Below are 17,161 nucleotides of genomic sequence, written 5' to 3' on the forward strand. Positions count from 1 at the left end.
GGTATAAAGTGGGAAGGAGACTCACTATTATCACACCCATTTCATAGGTGAAAGAACTGAGCCTCATGGAGGCTAAGTGATAATGACCAAGGTCACATTGTAGCCCACTCAGAGAGTTACCACTTGGCTCTCAAACCCAAGTCCAAATGATACTACTGCACCAGAAGTAAAATAGGAAATTGTTGGAACAAGTGGAATCATTGAGGATAACTAGTCTCAGCCCCTCATTGTTCAGATGAAATGGGGATGCCTTTGAGGGCTACTCTGTTTTGTGCCACTGGCCTCAGGTTGTCTTATCTCCTTCCAGATTAGTCAGGCTAATTGGACCTGGGTTGTGGGATGGGGATAGAGGCAAGTAGTGAGTGTTGATGTCATTTTACAGAGGCTATAACACATGGGGCTCTTGGAAACTGTACCAGGGAACATGAGCAGGATCCCAGGAAGGTGGAAAAGGGGGTACTTTTCCTCCACTCTGGCTCATACACAAACACACTGGCCAGCACCACAATCCTAGTGATATGGGTGACAGACTAAAAACCACTTCTAGGTTTCTTAACGTTTTCTTTCTCTTCCATTCAGTTCTTCGGACTTTTCCCAGCTGATGTTAATGACTAATTCTTTAGTGACTTTAGGGGCACCTGGGTGGCTCAGTCAGTTAAGCGTCCGACTTCAGTCAGGTCATGATTTTGCGGTTCATGAGTTAAGAGCCCCGTGTTGGGCTCTGTGCTGACAGCTCAGAGACTGGAGCATGCTTTGGATTCTGTGTCTCCCTCTCTCTCTCTCTGCCCCTCCCCTGCTCGCTCTCTCTCTCTCTCTCTCTCTCTCTAAAAAATAAATAAACATTAAAAAAATTTTTAATTCTTTAGTGACTTTGTTCTTTCTGTTGAGAGAAAAAAAATATTTCTACTAGCCTTAGGTTTGCAGTATAAATAATGTCTCTGGAGATAGTGTTTGACCCTGAGTTGGGTGACTCCAACTGCCAGGGGCAGTGAGCTATAACAAACGTGGATCTCCATGTATAGCGCAGCCCCCAGGCCCAGACCTGCTGCTCACAGCTGTGACGACATGAGGGTCATTTAGACACTGTAGGTCAGGATTCCCTCATCTGTCAAATCAGGTGGACGATGCTCTCCTTGCCACCTCCCCCACTTTCTTATGGAAATACTGAGACCTAGGGGCTCAAACAAGTAAATAGACAGAAAGTGCTTTGAGAAGCATAATGTGCTAAATAAATGTAGCAGGCGTCATCATTATCACTGTGCTATTGCCATTATTATTTTGTGGTCAGCTCAGCTTTTCTTAACGCAGAGCAGTTAATGAAGTGGCAACTGTATTGGTTTCCCACTAGGAGGGTGACAGGGCCAAATGAGGCTCTATTTTTATCCCATTTTAGTGTCCAGTTTTTTTTTTCCACAACAGCTATATCTAGTGGGTTTATCAGTATTTTAATTACAGTGCCACTTTATTATACTTATTCCTAACAAAAATCAGGCCAAGGACATTTTTTTAATCTTAAAAATGGTAGATTTCCCTAAAGAAATCCTAACTTTCACCAGCAACCAGAACACTGCTACCTTACCTCTAAGCTTGGTACCTACAACTTTTAATGAATTATTTTCAGCATAACCAAATTTTTTAAATTGTAGTTGAAGGTCTACCAGTAGAGAGAAAAATGACAGAATCTATTTGTTATCAGGCTTTGGTTTATAATTTTTTCACCAGCTGAGATGCATTTTTCCTATGGTCATGAGGATTTATGGGAATAGGAAATTTAGAAATCAACATAAAGACAGACTAGAAGGGCCAGACAGACAAAAAGAAAGAACACCCACTCCTGACCCTGGTGCATGGCCATTCTGTTGCTTCCTGCAGCATTTCAGATAGGCTTGCCCTCGTATCATCATCAAAAACAAACAAACAACTGCCTCATTGGAAGGAAAAGATAAATGTTGCAAAGTAGGGAATCTAGCCCGTTAGGGCCATAAAATATCAAGTTATAAGGGGTTTTGTAAGCATATGGCCCCAAATAAACATTTTATAGATGAGAGAAGTAAGACTTACATAGGTGAAGTGTATATCCAAGATCATATAGATGCACAAATATTAAGTTGAGCCATATATTACTTTCCTATTGTTGTTGTAACAAATTACCACATACTTAGTGGCTTAAAGCAACACAAATTTATTATCTCACAGCTCCATAGGCCAGAGGTCTTACACAGGGCTCACTGGGCCAAAATCAAAGTGTTGGCAGTGCTACATTCTTTTCTGGAGACTCTGGGGAGAATCCATTTCTTAGCCCTGTCCAGCTTATAGAAGCTGCCTGCATTCCATGGCTTATGGACCCTTCCTCCATCTTCACAGCCAGAAATATTGGGTCTCTCTGATCTTTTTTCTGTAATCACATCCCTGACCACAGCCAGGAAGGGTTCTCTGCTTTAAAGGACTCATGTGATGAGACTGAGTCCACTTGAATAATCCAGGATAATCTCCCTATCTTTAGGTCAGTAACCTTATTCACATCTGCAGAGTCCATTTTTAGCATAGAAGATAACACATTCACAGGTTGTGGGGGATTAGGGTGTGGACATCTTTGGGTGGGGATGGGCATTAGTCTGCCCACCACAGGGAGAATGAATTTATGGAGAAAGAAAATGGTGAGATAGAGCATTGATTGCTTGAGCAAGAAAATAACTGTGGACCCTTGTGGTAGGCTAGAGTCTCTAAGATTCTGACTCCACTTGGAGACTTGTTAGAAGTAAGAGTGCTTAGGATCAAGCCCTGCAGGGTAAGGGAAGGAGGGAGGAATGGGCAGAGAGAGGCGCTGGGCAGCAGGCTTTCCCAAAGCCTCAGCTCACCCCATGAGAATCCAAGAAGGGGATGGCCCTTCAGAGTTGTCATCAAGGTCTCAGCCTTTAAACTCTTTCCCTCTGATTGCTGTGACCACATCAAGCAGTCACAGGGTGTGGGCTGCCCCAACGAAAGGTTGTGATCTTGAACAAGTCTGCTTTCTTCAGAGAGGAAAACTCCCAGTAGCTAGTGGAATTTGTCCTTCATTGATGAAAGAAGTTTATAAGCAGACAATCACAGCTTCTACCAGAGAACTTGTGCCTATGTTTCATGCCCACGTTTGAAAATATTAATAATAATAAAGTCAGCTGTGATCTGTTTTGAATGATACCTATTTGACAGATTTTGCAAAGTGATTCATCTATAGCAAGACAAGACAGGGTCTAGAAGGAGACTTGCATGAACATGGAAGCAAAAGCAGGAAGGAGTCACATGGGAAGAGGAGAACAAGACTGGGTCAGAAATGGTGTGGACCCCAAAGGAAAGGACAGACAGATTGCAAGTTCTGGCGACTAAGATCCAAACCCAGGTCAAAAGTCCAGGACTCTTCCCAAGCCACAGCAGAGAAGTGGACATTGGCAGAGGCTACAGGCAGGGGTGGTAATGCTGCTAATTGGTTTAGAAGGATTCCAGCAACTTCCATCAGAGACTGGTCAGGACATTGCAGTCCATCATCAGCCATGGAGGTGACTAGGGAACAGGTAAAAAGTCCTGTTTCAGTAGAACTGAGGAAAGAACAGGAACCAAATTACCAAGGAAAAGGGTGTTCTGTATGAGATTAAGCAGGTGAGCTGTGGTCTCATGTCATCTAGCCCATGGATGTCATTTGGCACAAGGCCAAGTCTGATTTTGGCACAAGAGCACAGGATGCTCCAGTCATCTCAATACCAAGGGGTAGACAGATGTGAAGGCATTGCTGTGTGCTCACTCCACAGGAAGTCTTTTCACAGAACATCAGGGCTAACCTTAATGTTAATTTTAACAAAATGGTATATGTGAGGAGGGTACAAAGACTGATATGTTCCCACCCTTGAATCTCTGTGACTCTCACTGTCTTTAGTCAGTGCTAAGCCAATACCTGCACCAGGGTTAGCTTAGTCTTTTTTTCCACACAGACCTCATGGAATCTCAACCACCTCCACTTCTTTGCACATCCAGACTGAAAACGTCTAAAGGAAATGGTATTTAAGAAAGGGACTTCTTGGGGCACCTGGGTGGCTCAATTGGTTGAAGTCCGACTTCAGTTCAGGTCATGATCTCATGGTTCATGAGTTTGAGCCCTGTGTTGGGCTCTGTGCTGACAGCTCAGAGCCGGGAGCGTGCTTTGGATTCTGTGTCTTCCTCTGTCTCTGCCCCTCCCCCACTCACATTCTGTCTTTCTCTCTCAAAAATAAAATAAACATTAAAAAAATATTTTTAAATGATAGGGACTTCTTGCATGTTCTAGAAGTCTGTGTAGATACTGCACTGGGTCTACCATACTTACAAAGTAGATTTCTTTCTCCTACATGCATTGATTCAACTGGTGACAGCAAAGCACTTCAACACAGTAAACACCATTACCTTCCTGTAAGTCCTTTGTCACATGTAACTGTCAGCAAAAACACTAACAAAAACTTCTGTTTTTTATAAAGGCTTCACATTTTTACCAAGAACTTTCATGTCCATTATTTCATTTTAATTTGACAATACTACTTGGGGAAGGAACATTTTATGCCCCTTGTAAAGATGAATAAATTGAGATTCAAAGAGTTTAAGTGACTTACCTCAAATCACAGGTTAGAGTCTGAACCTGGAGCCGGACCTTATTAACACAAGTTGCCTCCACCACCTTCTCATGGTATGTCCACCCCAGTGAAAGAGCTGTGTCTCATAACCCTGGAAGTTTGGGAGAAAGGAGTAGGAATAGTAGAGAAGGCAGAAAGCTGAGGAAAAAAATGTCCAACTTTCACCTTTTATCTTAGGCTAGTCCTGAGTTTATTGCTTTTGACTCTTTTTGACTTTAGCTCTGTGTTTTTAATTCTCCAAAAAATTCTTACATCCTTACCTCATTTGTTCCACTCAGCAGTCCAGTCCTGTGAGGTAGGCAGAGCACATCTAACAAGGGATGATGAAGCTGAAGCCCAGAGAGGTTAGACCACTGGCCTAAGAACAGTTGGCCATCTGGTGGCAGTGTTGGAGCTGGAACCCAGATCTTTGCGTGGGGATGGGATGGGGGGGAGCACCTGCTGAGAGAGGTAGGAAGGAGGCATTGCCTTAAAAGACTCGTCAATATTCATATACATTTCACAATATACGGAAGTCAATCCATTATGCTGTACACCTTAAACTTACATGTCCATTGCCTGTCCATTGATGATATCTCAATGAAACTGGAAGAAATAAATTTAAAAATTCATACAAAAGTAAAAGGGGCCAAGAATAGCCAAAGAGTTTTGAGAAAACATAAAGAAGAGGGGCTTACCTAACAGACATCAAAACTCATGATAAAACCTTGTGATGGAGGTGTAGGGATACAGAGATTAATGAAATAAACTAGAAAGTTCAGAAAGAGACCCATGCATTTTGGGAAGTTGGGTACAAGACAGCAGTTGATTACAATTAAATAGGTAAAGTATGGACTTTTGATATTAGTGTCACAACAATTGTCTCCCCATACTTGAAAATTAACATTAGAGTTCTATTTCATATACTAAATAACAGAATATTGCAGATAAACTCCAGGTGGATTTGAAGCTAAAAGTTCAAATAACAACAACAACTTTTAAACTATTAGGAGAATGGGGTGCCTGGGTGGCTCAGGTGGTTAGCTGTCCAACTTCGGCTCAGGTCATTATCTCATGGTTCATGAGTTCAAGCCCCACATTGGGCTCTGTGTTGACAACTCAGAGCCTGGAGTCTGCTTCTGGTTCTATGTCTCCCTCTCTCTGCCCTCCCCCACTCATGCTCTGTCTCTCTCCATCTCTCAAAAATGGATAAACGTTAAATTTTTTTTTAATTTAAACTATTAGAAGAAAGTTCAGAAAGATGTTTTTATATCAAACCAGGGAAATATTTCTTAAGATTCAAAAAAAGCACAAAAGAAAAAGATAAAGTGGATCACATTAAAACTTAAGATTTCTATAAGACAAAAGACACCATGAGCAAAGCCAAAATACAAGTGAGATATTTGTAAGAGGCAGTTGCAATGCATTTGACCAACAAAGGATTAATATCTAAAATATGTTGGTAAAACACTGCAACAAGGAAAAGACAAACAGCCCAACAGAAAAACAGGCAAAATATAAAAATAGAAATGTAAATCAAAATGGCCTATAAAAACATGAAAAGATGCCCTACCTCATTAATAATCAAGGAAATGCCAATTATAGCAAACAGATACCATTTCACACCTACCCAGTTGTCAAACATTAATAGTTCAACGGTGCTGAATTTTTGAGGGAAATAGGCACTGTCATTCTAGAGGGAGCACATTATTTAACCCCTTTAGAGAACAATTTGGAGAAATCTTGTAAAAATGAAGGTATGTGTCTCTATGACAACTAGTTTTATGTCTAGATATATACCCTAGCAAAACTCACTCCTATGTGTAATATGACTTGTAAAATGATGTTTATTATTGTATGGTGTGCAATATTGAAAATTTGGAAACAATCTAAATGTTCATCAGTAGGGCAATGGAAAACCATTGTACATTTCATAGCAGTGAGCCTCCCTGAGCTAGACTCATGTATCAAGGATTATTTTAGAGAAAAAAAAGAGAAGGATTATTTTGGAAATTCCAAGTTAAACAAAAAGAATCATATCATATCAGTGTACCGCTTACATCCATGTTTAAAGCATACACAACAATACTATTACTTACAGATTCACGCATAGGTGTGGTAAAAACATAAAAACACAGAGAAAGATCCATGCAGTTCAGGAGAATCATTTTCAGAAGGAGGAGGCTAATAGGCTCAAGGATAGTACACAGAAGATTCAACTGAACCAATGTTTTATTTCATTAATTAAAAAAAAAAAAGCTAAAACAAATTCAGCAAGATGTGAACATTGTACCATTCTGTGCTGTGGATATTGAGTGTGTGACATAGTAAACAATTCAAGAAAGAAAAAGTTATTCACCAGCAGCCTCTCTTTCCTCCGGTGGAAATGAGAAGGCAGTGGGGAGCATGAGTCTGCAGGAAACAGAGCTGACAGCTTTGAAGATTATTTTGGCTTTGGATTTCTGCTCATGCACACACACCGAGACAGTTCCACACACGGGAGCAGCGGGGTCATGCACAAAGCGCTGCCAAGCAAAATAGTCAAGGCACACAGGGGGCTCCGCCAGCCCCAGCTCTGCCAGGGCATCAAGAACATTCTGTGGCTAGGAACAGGGCCCAGGAATGACAATGGCTTAAATACAATAGGACATTCTCTCTCTCAACATAAAAGAATTCAGAGGTTGGCAGTCCGGGGCTGATAACAATGTCTGTGCGATCTCTCCAGGACTCAGGTTCTTTCCATCTTTCTGCTCTGCCATCCCTAGTTACATGAGTTCCATCTCCAGGGTCACTTCATGATCTGAGACAGCCCCACAACTAAAAGTCATCAAGGTCAGAAGCAGGAAGAAGCAGGGAAGGACAAAATGTTTCCTATGGACCATCCTATACCCTCCAACAATTCTTTCCTGGAAGTCCGTAACTTGCCTGGACATTTTATTGGCCATTCCTAACCCCAAAGGAGGCTAGGAAATGTTTTGTTAAATGCAGTCAGCAGTGTGCCCAGCTAAAAAGCTGGGAGCTCTAATGCTAAGGCAGAGGGGGAGAGGCTAGTTGGTTAACAGCTAGTGGTGGCTCCCAGTCAGCAGTAATGCATTTTGTGCCCCTAGACAAGAGCTTGCCTCCTCTGGACACTGCTTTCCTGTCCATGCAAGAAAGAGCATTGACTAGGTGGCTTCCTCAGTGGAGCCAATCATCTTTGCTGTTAATCCTGTCACACTTTGGTCAAATTTCCACTTGGGTAATTATACCTGAAGCCCTTATCTGCCCATTTGGCTTCTACCACTCAGGGATAGGTCTGAGTTGGGCTGCTAACCTTTTTCTCCCCCCATAGTTGTCCTTCTGCACTTATGCTTTATACCCCCACTCTAGGAATTGCAGTTTCTCTTCTAGGCTCATCAACTGCTAAAAACACCCGGATTCTAACCTTCCAACTCACCTCTTCCAAAGAGCCTTCCCTGGCTTGTGGTACCCGCACTGAGACCACTTCATCTCTCTGTCCATTGTCAATAGTTTCTCTCACATAGACAGTCAAGTACTTTTATTGAGGATGGGCCTTCAACTGTCTGGTGCAGTGCTCATAACTTTTTTTTCCAGAACCCCTCTTCAACTGAACATTCTGTGAAACCCCAAGGAAATGGATAAAGTGAATTAAAATGGTGGTGTGCAATGGGGTGGAGCCCAAAGTCTTCAGAACACGCTCTGAAAAGAGAACATCTTGCCCTTATTTTATGAATGAAGACATTGCTGCCCTAAGTCAGAATTGAATTGTCCCTGGTCATACAGCTCCTAACAACAGTGATGATAATGACAGCATTAGCTAACACTCACCCTCTGTGTCAAGCACCAGTCTGAGTGCTTTTCATAGATTAATTAAAGGCGCTAAAAGTAAAATAATAACAAGTCTCTGATTGCACCTTAGAAACAATATGAAAGTCTGTTTCTGTCCAAGACCCAGAAAAAAACCTTTATACAAACATTGCCAAATACATCATCTATTGTATAGCTATAAAGTGATAATGTATCTATACCCTGTGTAGCACAAGTTTTCTAAAAGGTTTAGCAATCAAATAAATCAACAACAAGGAAAACCATTGCCCAAATACATTCCTGTATTTTATTACTGAAATCAGCCCAGGAGAATTTTGTTTGCTGGGGGCTCAAGGAGCAGCCATAAGGGAGCAGCTGGAGAAGCCCCGGGACAGGGTCAGTGTCAGATGTCCAGAGATGGAGAGACTCAGAACAGGAAGGTCAGCAAGAGGCTGCCAGACACCCTGAGCCAGGAGGCCTTGTGCCTGGAGGTGACAGGAACAGCCCAGCTGGATGGGAGCGCGCTGCTTGCTGTAAGCGCCATAAGTAGTGCTGTAGACGAAATTGGCAGGAAAAGTGCGTGAAGCTCACACTTTCTCTGCATCTTCACCTCTCCCTCCCACCACCACGCCTGCTTCAGGAGAGTCTCAAATCTATTCTAAAGTGAACGCTCCATCTCAGCTCAGGATTCATCCCCTCCTGTCTCCTAATTAGGCTCCTGCGTTCTCACCTGGTCTCTCCCTTTCAGTTAGATTCTTCCTCCACAAACACATCATCTCCCATTTTTAAGGAGATTAAAAAAAAAGAGGGAGAGAATTTTCCTTGGTCCTGCTTTCCCCCCAGGCTAGCACCCCATCTCTCCACTTTCCTTAATTGCCAGATTTTAAAGAAGTACTTCTGTGTTCACTGTCTTCCCTTCCTCATCTCCACCTTCTTTAACACCTCACAGTCTGCTTTCTGGTCCCACAATTCCACAGAAATTCCTCTGCCAGATATGCCAACTTGTCCAAGCCTCAGTTTGGTCTCTACAGCATTTGTCACTGTGTAACCATTGCCTGGACCCAACATCTTAAAATAGTTGCCTCCTCTGGCCTACATGATGCCGTTCCCCTGTGCTCCTCTGAAGCCTTCTCATCTCCTTCCTGGTCCACTCTCCCCAGACCACCATCTTAGTCCATTGGTGGAAAAGAGACCAGAATAATTCAACACCCTGGATGTTTGGGGTTAACGTACTCTTTCAAAAATCTGATGGACGTTTTAAAGAATCTCCCTAAAATATGGTTTATATTTACATATACAGGCATATGGACATATAGAGATAGATAGATAGATAGATAGATAGATAGATAGATAGATAGATATGCGTTATTTCAGGAGAAGCTCATGGACTCCCTAAATTAAGGACCTCTCCCCAGAGAATAGCTTTTTGTACAAAATGCAGTTATAATGTCATGTGTCTACCCCATATTGCTGTTAAATCACATGTTTCTAGTAAGTTCTTGGCTTCCAGGGGTGCTATAATGGAGTCACACACTTTATCAGAAGGAGCCCATGATTCCCATCCCAGTTTTCATACCTTAAAAGCTCAATCAAGTAACCTCTCTAAACAAGAGTTACCTCCTCTGTAAAATTGGGCATTATAATTTCTTCTCTGTGGCACAGGATTGTTGTAAAGGTCAAATGAGATCAGGAATTTGAAAACATTTTTGCAAACTTCAAAGCAGTACAGAAATGATTACCATTAAAATCACTGATCGATATCCTTAGGGGTGCACTAGCAGGGTGTAAACATGGGTTTTACTCCTCTGTTGGGCATCATCTTATGATCTGACCTGGGTCTGTTTCCCGGTTTGTAAACTGTAGATAACAGCTATTGTAGCTACCTCATAGAACCACTATGTGTATCAAATGAAATAATGAATGTGGAGGGGCTTTGCAACTCAGCAAGACCGAGGTGCCTGCCATTTCTCATCCTCTTCTTTGTCTCTCTCCATGTGCATTAATTGAGCTCCATAAGCCCAGCAGAGTGAGGCTGTGCTCACAAGAGTCCCACCGTGCCCAGTGATGGAGCATTCCTACAAAATAACTCGAGTCAAATTAGACTCCAGTGAGTTAATCATGGATAATGTAATTATAAGAAGCAGCAAATAAATTGATAATAATTGGCTACTTATTATTTTTATAAAGGGGACATGGAGAGAAAGAATATAGTGTGTGAGAAAGATTATCCATTGTAGAAATAATCACTCCTTCTAGCCACTTGGCCTATATTTGAATCCACCCCAAGGAGCACGCATGTCTCTTTGGTATACTGGGTTGCTATAAAATACTTCCTGACCTGAAATCCTGGCTTTACCTTGATGCATGAGCATTCCTAGCCTAGTAGGTGTGCACAGGTTTCCAGCTCTCCAAGAAAGAGCACAGCAGCTGGAACTGTTGTGCTTTCTCTGTTCCCAGTCCTTTCTTCTGTGTCCTGCTGTGCCCAGCTGAAGTTCAGAGCAGTAGGTCAGGGACAGGTGCAGACAAATTATCAAGCTTAAGATTGATCCATCTCTGCCTTTTCACCAGGTTCTCTTTGGTTTCAGAAAGAGGTGGGATTTCCATGGTGCTATGAGAAGGGAGGACTAGCTATTATCTGGTGAAGACAAATCAGGGATGCTGTCAGAGTCAAATAACAGAGCAAGAAGCATTTCTCAACAGTCTCTAGGACCTGAGAGGTGCAAAACTGGCCCTTCATTCCAGAAGTGAGGAGCAACAAAGTGTCTTGGGTTCCATGTAGAGAGGAAGAAGAATAAGGAAATGGAAGGGAAGCTAATATCTACTGAGCCAAGGACATTACCTACATTATTTCATTCAACAATACCCTCTGGCATGGGATTATTGTCCCATATTACCAGCAAAGAACCCGAGGGCCAAAAAGGCTAAAACTTGCCCTAGATCATATAGAGAGTAAGGAACAGAGGGACTCCAAATTCCAGAACATTTCCACTCTGCAGACTGGCTCACCATAGGTGTCAGAGATCTTTCCAAGTATTGGGCACACCCAGATAAAGAGTAACTCTCCAGTTATGTCCCGTCCACAGACATTCCCCTTGATAAAGAACCTTTGATTATTATGTGATAGACACGGACTATAGATGAATAAGAAGACTCCAGTCTGAAATGGAAGACGCAAGTCTTGTAAACTTAACTACGTCCCTCATGCTTACCTATAAAATAAACAGAACATTATCTCTCTAGGAAATGTGTAAGTTGTGTAATTCAAATGCTGTGATATTTGTGAAAATACTTCGTCATAGTCAGATAGAGAAGGTGGCATTGCCTCCATTCACAGAGCTGCAGCTGAAGGCCACGTCCCTGGCATAGACACAAAAGAGCAAACGCTACAGAGGTTCTGGAGCACTGGATAAGAATGAAGCAGGAGCCTAGAATGCAGCTGAGGTCTGATAATGAATTACTAGGTCAGAGCAGCACTAGCAGTGACAAGGGACCCCACACATGCTGCTTAAAACCTTCCTAGGATCGATGGGGTCCTAGAGCCTTGGACAGAGCTAAGTCTTCCTGTGTTAAGTCTAGTGGCTTCCAGCCTGGGAAAAGGAGAGTCGTGGGGAAAGAAGCTGACAGGTCATTGCAGCTGGCTAGAGCAAAAATACCAAGAGAGATGAGCTCCAACTTTGCTTTTCCCCCCTTATCCCTGGATATGGTTTCCTGTTTTTATGGCTCTAGACAAAAGTATAGGCTGTAAGATCCCAAAGGGAATGGACTCTGTCTCAGATGTTATTGGATTTCCCATAGAACCTAGAAGAGCACAGAGCTCAAATAAGTGGTCCATAAAGACAAGATGCTGTGCCATTGCCTTGTGAGTTCCCACAGCTAACTTTTCCCATAATGAATTTTTTGTTAGGCAGAAGATCCTAGAGGACTTATTAAACAGGGAGATTCCCAAGTTCTGCTGCTAGGGATTCAGATTCATGAGGCAGGGATGGAAAGAAATGTGCCTTTCACAAACTCCCTGGTTGCTTCCAATGCAGGTAAGCCCTGGGGCAAAAGATTTGAGAAACTGTGATAGTCTATTCTTCCACATACTATCTTGTATTGAAATGATCTATTTATGGGTCTGACTCCCCCCACCAGACTCCAGGACAGGGCCTGTGTCTCCTCATCCTTGTACCCCAGAGCCTGGCAGAGCACCTGGCACATGATAGGTGTTTGGTTGTGCTCAAGAATGAGCCAAAAAAATACACCCATTCCCATGGGAACGGTTTCAGATCTAGGGCTTGTGTTGTTGACAAGCATCATTGATAATCCCCATATACCGTAAATATGGCAACAGTACTGAATGGTGGGATGCTAGAGCGATAGAACTGAAAAGTACCCAAATCCCTTCTTTAGCATCCCTAAAGCAAAGGCACAACTCTGGCTCTCTGCAATTATTTGAGTCTGTAGGATTATGCTCTGAGAAGCATTTTCTCAGAGATCATCTAGCCAACGTAATTACAGTCACTTTGTAGACAAGGGGATGGAAGCCTAATGAGGCTAACTGACAAATTAAAGATTGCACCCTGAATCAGTGTCATGCCCAAAACTTAGACCCAGTTCTCTGGATTTTCTGGGCAGAGCTTCCTTAAAGCCGTAAGATTCCAAGAACCTGTATTGGTTTTTGTGTTTTCTTTTTTCAAAGAAGGGTCAATAAAATCTTTTCTTTTTTTAATGCCTCTACTGCTTGCTACAGGGATATTTGTCACACGAAGAAGGCATCATTTTAAAGTTCCCTGGACAGCTCTTACCAAGAACCTGGGCCATGGAAAGTCTTCCCCAGAGCCCTTTGGAATTCTAAGAAGGAAACAAAATTAGAGCTAATTAAGTGTGTAATTACTGTTGATTGTAGCAAGCATGCTTCTTTTAGGTCAGATTTATGATGCAGTGGCCTATAGTGTTTGTGACATGTGATAGCATTGAGTATGTTTTCAGGAAATGGGGACCTTGTCTTGGCCTTGGGATTATTACTAGAGGCAGGTTTTTGTAGGATTGAGGAACAGACTGCAGTGGATTTCACAGAACAAGCTCTACAAAGGGCATCTCCATGTTATGCACATTAACCGAAATGGAACCATCCTGTGCTCTGCACTTGCCAATGGGGCTTCTCTTCTTCAGTGCTATGTCCCTGCCCATCCAAATGTTTAGTGAATCACATTAATGCAACTAACTCAATGTCTGGTTTTATGTGTCCTCCCTCCATTCTCTGTTCCTTCAATTTGGGTTGTCACTGTAACCCACCTATATTAATGTTTTCTGACTCTTCAGGTATTCTTGCTACTATGTCAGGCTCCCTGCGAGATGGGTTCCTTTTCTTCAGTCCTTGGGCACATCTTCACTTTTTTTCCTTATGCAAAATCTTGTACACTCTTTCTTGGCAACTCTAGTTAAAATACTTACTTACAGAGGTAGGCGGACCCCATCTGTAGTAGATCCAATGAGAGAGGCTGTGCCCCCTTCTTCCTTGCCCACCTGTGCTAATGATTTGAAAATAAATCCCTCTGATGGCTCAAGTGCTATCTGCTGCATTGTAATCAGCCTCGTGGATTCAGAGTAATTTTCCCCATCAAAGACTCTTCTCTCACAAGGCTTCCCACACCACTGGGAAATGGGTGAGACAGAAAGGATTGTAAAGGATTGTGTCCATTTTGCAGGTTTTGAAGCTAAGGATCAATGATCAAGCTGACTTACCTAAAGTTAGTTAGTAATAGGGCCCCTTCAAGAACCATGACTTCCTGTATGCTGGTCTAATTGTCTTTAGTCCTTTTTTTCCCCCTCTGATCACGCTCTTGCATAGCTAAAGTGTACTCACAAGGTTGGCTGATGTGTCCTCGGTAGGATGGAAGGGAAGGAGGAGGAAATCTTTGTTTTCATCTCCTGGAATGTTCCAATGGTTCCAGCTGTGGCTACAGTTCATGACTGCAGGGATTTTTTGCTTGTTTATTTTCTTTTGAAAGATTCTATCTCAATTCCAGAAAACTTTCCAGCAAACAGTACTTTGAGGCAGCTGGGGAAGGGAAGGCTGTTCCTTCCCTGTCATATGTCCTTAAAATAACACAATGGGGGAGGCAAGCCCTCAGGGCCCCCTTGAGGTACCAAGGATAGCATAATGAATTGGCTAATCATAAACCATTCGCTCTTGAGTTCCAAGCGATATGGTAATGAATTGCCAACGAGCCATTCGCCAGACTGCAGCCATATGGTGAGGGATGGGACCCTGGCACATTGTAGCCATACTGTGGATTTGTCTGTGTAATTGTTCCCATCCAGGACCTCCCTATCTCTATGGCTGCTAATTAACGTCCTGTTTAAGCTTCTGTTGTCAAAACTAATTATTTGTTTGTTTTATGCAGACAGGTCTTTCTCTTATCTGGTTAGTAATAGTGACCATTAAGAAATTAAAATGTGTTTGAGTTCACATAAAAATATTTAAATTTTACATCTTGTATTGCCTAGTGGGTACTGAGGCCTACCAGCCCTGGCCTATGGTAGCAACTCAATCTAGGAGCTTATTAAAATCAACAAATTATCATCTTTCCCAATAGAAACTCAAATGAGGTTTCAGTTCATTAATTTTCCCCATTGCTCTTCCTGTCCATGGACATTACTGTAGTTGGTTCTTCAGCTATAAAATGTGGATTTTATGATAATAGTGATGATAATAAAAATAATCAGGAGAAGAAAGAGATTCATTTATTAGAATAAGGCACCATTTCAAATACATATTTCCTATTAGTCTGAGGAGATGGTGAAATTTTGGAAAGAACAATGTTGGTTTACTTTTGCTCTTCTGCCATTTTGTTTCCTTGCCTCTTTAATTGCTTTCCTTAGTTATTACCCAACCGGGGCCAGAAAGAGTTTGGGGAAAACTGAAAGAAAACAGAGCAAGGCTACCCTGAAAGGAAAGGGGAATGAGGACCTACTACCAGGAAACAGCAAAGCCAATTGGAAAGAAACTATCTTATGAAGGATTTAGGAGACCAGCAGCGTCAGGGAGGCTATGAGTTGGTGTGCTATTTTCCTACACCAGCATGTGTCCATCATTCCCCGACCCTCACCACTAGGGAACAAGGGGTACTGACCCTTTATCCCCAACACACATCTTTCTGACAGCCTTTCCCCACTGACTGCCTATAACTCCTGTGCATTGATCTTCCTTTTATGATAATGTTAAAGAATATGAGGAAATGAAGGCAAAGAGGAAAGAGGATGAAGGTGTGAGGAAGCCCCCAGGGTAATGTTTTCTGAGAACGCTCCTGGACTCCTCCTCGTCTACGGGACACAGTGGGAACAGTCTCTCTGTTTCACAACTTCCTGATTTTTCCCTGAGTCCGTGTCTGCACCCCAGAAACAGTCACTGTGTTAATTGCAAGGGTCAGGCCCGTGTCTTCCGTGGCATCTGGGACATGGTATAATGCACACAGATTTCCATATGCAGTCCCTTCCCGCAGCCCTCTGCCCCAGAGCACCCATACCACGTGAGAATGCGGCTTCTCGGGAGACGCTGACATTTTAATTGGAAGCATCTGTTGCCTTTTCTGTTATTTTTGGCCAGGTTTGGTTTATTTGTATGAGCCGATGTTTGTGTACAGACCCGCCTACGCGTTTCACAGGAGGCGGGACACAAAGCCTAGCATCACCGCCTCTCTCATTTTCTTCTCAAGTGGCTGACTGGGACATGTGACAGGGCCACCTGCATTCACCCCAGTCTGCTCTGTGCTGGGGTTCTCTCAGACGAACCGAGGGTGGGGAGGGCCAAATGGAGAGCAAAAAGTCACCTTCCTGGGAAAGGAGAGATTTGGGAGAGAGATGCCTGCCTCCCTCTTCCCACCCCTGGCCTCAGATTGTGGTGGGGCCTCTCCCACCACCCGCCCAGCAGATGTCCCTCCCCTGCTCTGACTCACACACTAGCCAGGGTTATCATCCTCAAGTCACCTTCAAGCCCCGTTCCCACCGGCCTCTGAGACCCTGCCCTTCACACAGAAAAACCTCCCTTCTTTTCTCTGTCAAAGCTAATCATCTCCACAGAACCTCCCTACAGCTGGCCAGTGGGCCGGGCCACACATTCAGCAGCACTGCTTCCAGTCAGTAATCAGGACATACTGTGCTGTTGCTGCATTTAGAGCCATAGTGGGTTGATTAGTGGTCCCCTCCAAAGTTGTCCCCTCCAGAACCTCAGGATGCAAACTTTAGGAGATGAAGGTCTTTGCAGACATCTTTAAGGTAAGGATCCTGAGATGAGATCATCTGCATGAGGGTGGGTCCTAAATCCACTGATGGAGGAAACAGAAAAGGAAATGAGAGAGGAGGATAGGGGCCAAGATTGGAGTGATGCAGCCACAAGCCAAGGAATGCCGGGAGCCACCAGATGCTGAAAGAGGCAAGAAAACCTCCTTTCCTGGAGCCTTCAGAGCAAGCATGACCCTGCCAACACCTTGATTTTGGACTTCAAGCTTCTAGAACTGTGAAAGAATAAATTTGTTGTTTTAAGGCACCAAATTTGTAGTACTATGGTAAAGCAGCCCTAGGCGAGGGTGATGTGATGCACAAAATTCTAAAAATGGGAATTGGAATCAGCCCTAGATTTGCCACTAGGGGATCTAGTCTGCTGTGTCCCCTCAGAGAGGTCACATAAGCCCCCTGGGCCTCAATATCCTGGCCTGCACATTGAAGGAGGTGGAGAAAATGATGTCTACGACCTC

General features: G+C 43.1%; 1 protein-coding gene and 1 long non-coding RNA gene across 8 annotated transcripts in view; one reads left to right on the plus strand and one right to left on the minus strand.

The window, feature by feature from the left end:
* Window positions 1–17,161, plus strand: part of SLC14A2 (solute carrier family 14 member 2) — a 442,799-nt gene that overhangs the window by 262,397 nt on the left and 163,241 nt on the right. The window lies entirely within an intron of this gene.
* LOC106972965 (uncharacterized) overlaps window positions 1–17,161 on the minus strand; it is a 225,317-nt gene that overhangs the window by 109,807 nt on the left and 98,349 nt on the right. For all 3 annotated transcript variants that reach the window (XR_008291425.1, XR_001429919.3, XR_008291426.1), the window contains exons 4-5: window positions 4,898–5,078; window positions 4,617–4,728 (exon numbers count right to left, since the gene is read on the minus strand). This is a non-coding gene — a long non-coding RNA (uncharacterized LOC106972965). The remainder of the gene's footprint in view (window positions 1–4,616; window positions 4,729–4,897; window positions 5,079–17,161) is intronic.

The sequence above is a fragment of the Acinonyx jubatus genome, chromosome D3, assembly GCF_027475565.1.
Source record: "Acinonyx jubatus isolate Ajub_Pintada_27869175 chromosome D3, VMU_Ajub_asm_v1.0, whole genome shotgun sequence".
Classification (NCBI taxonomy): Eukaryota; Metazoa; Chordata; class Mammalia; order Carnivora; family Felidae; genus Acinonyx; species Acinonyx jubatus.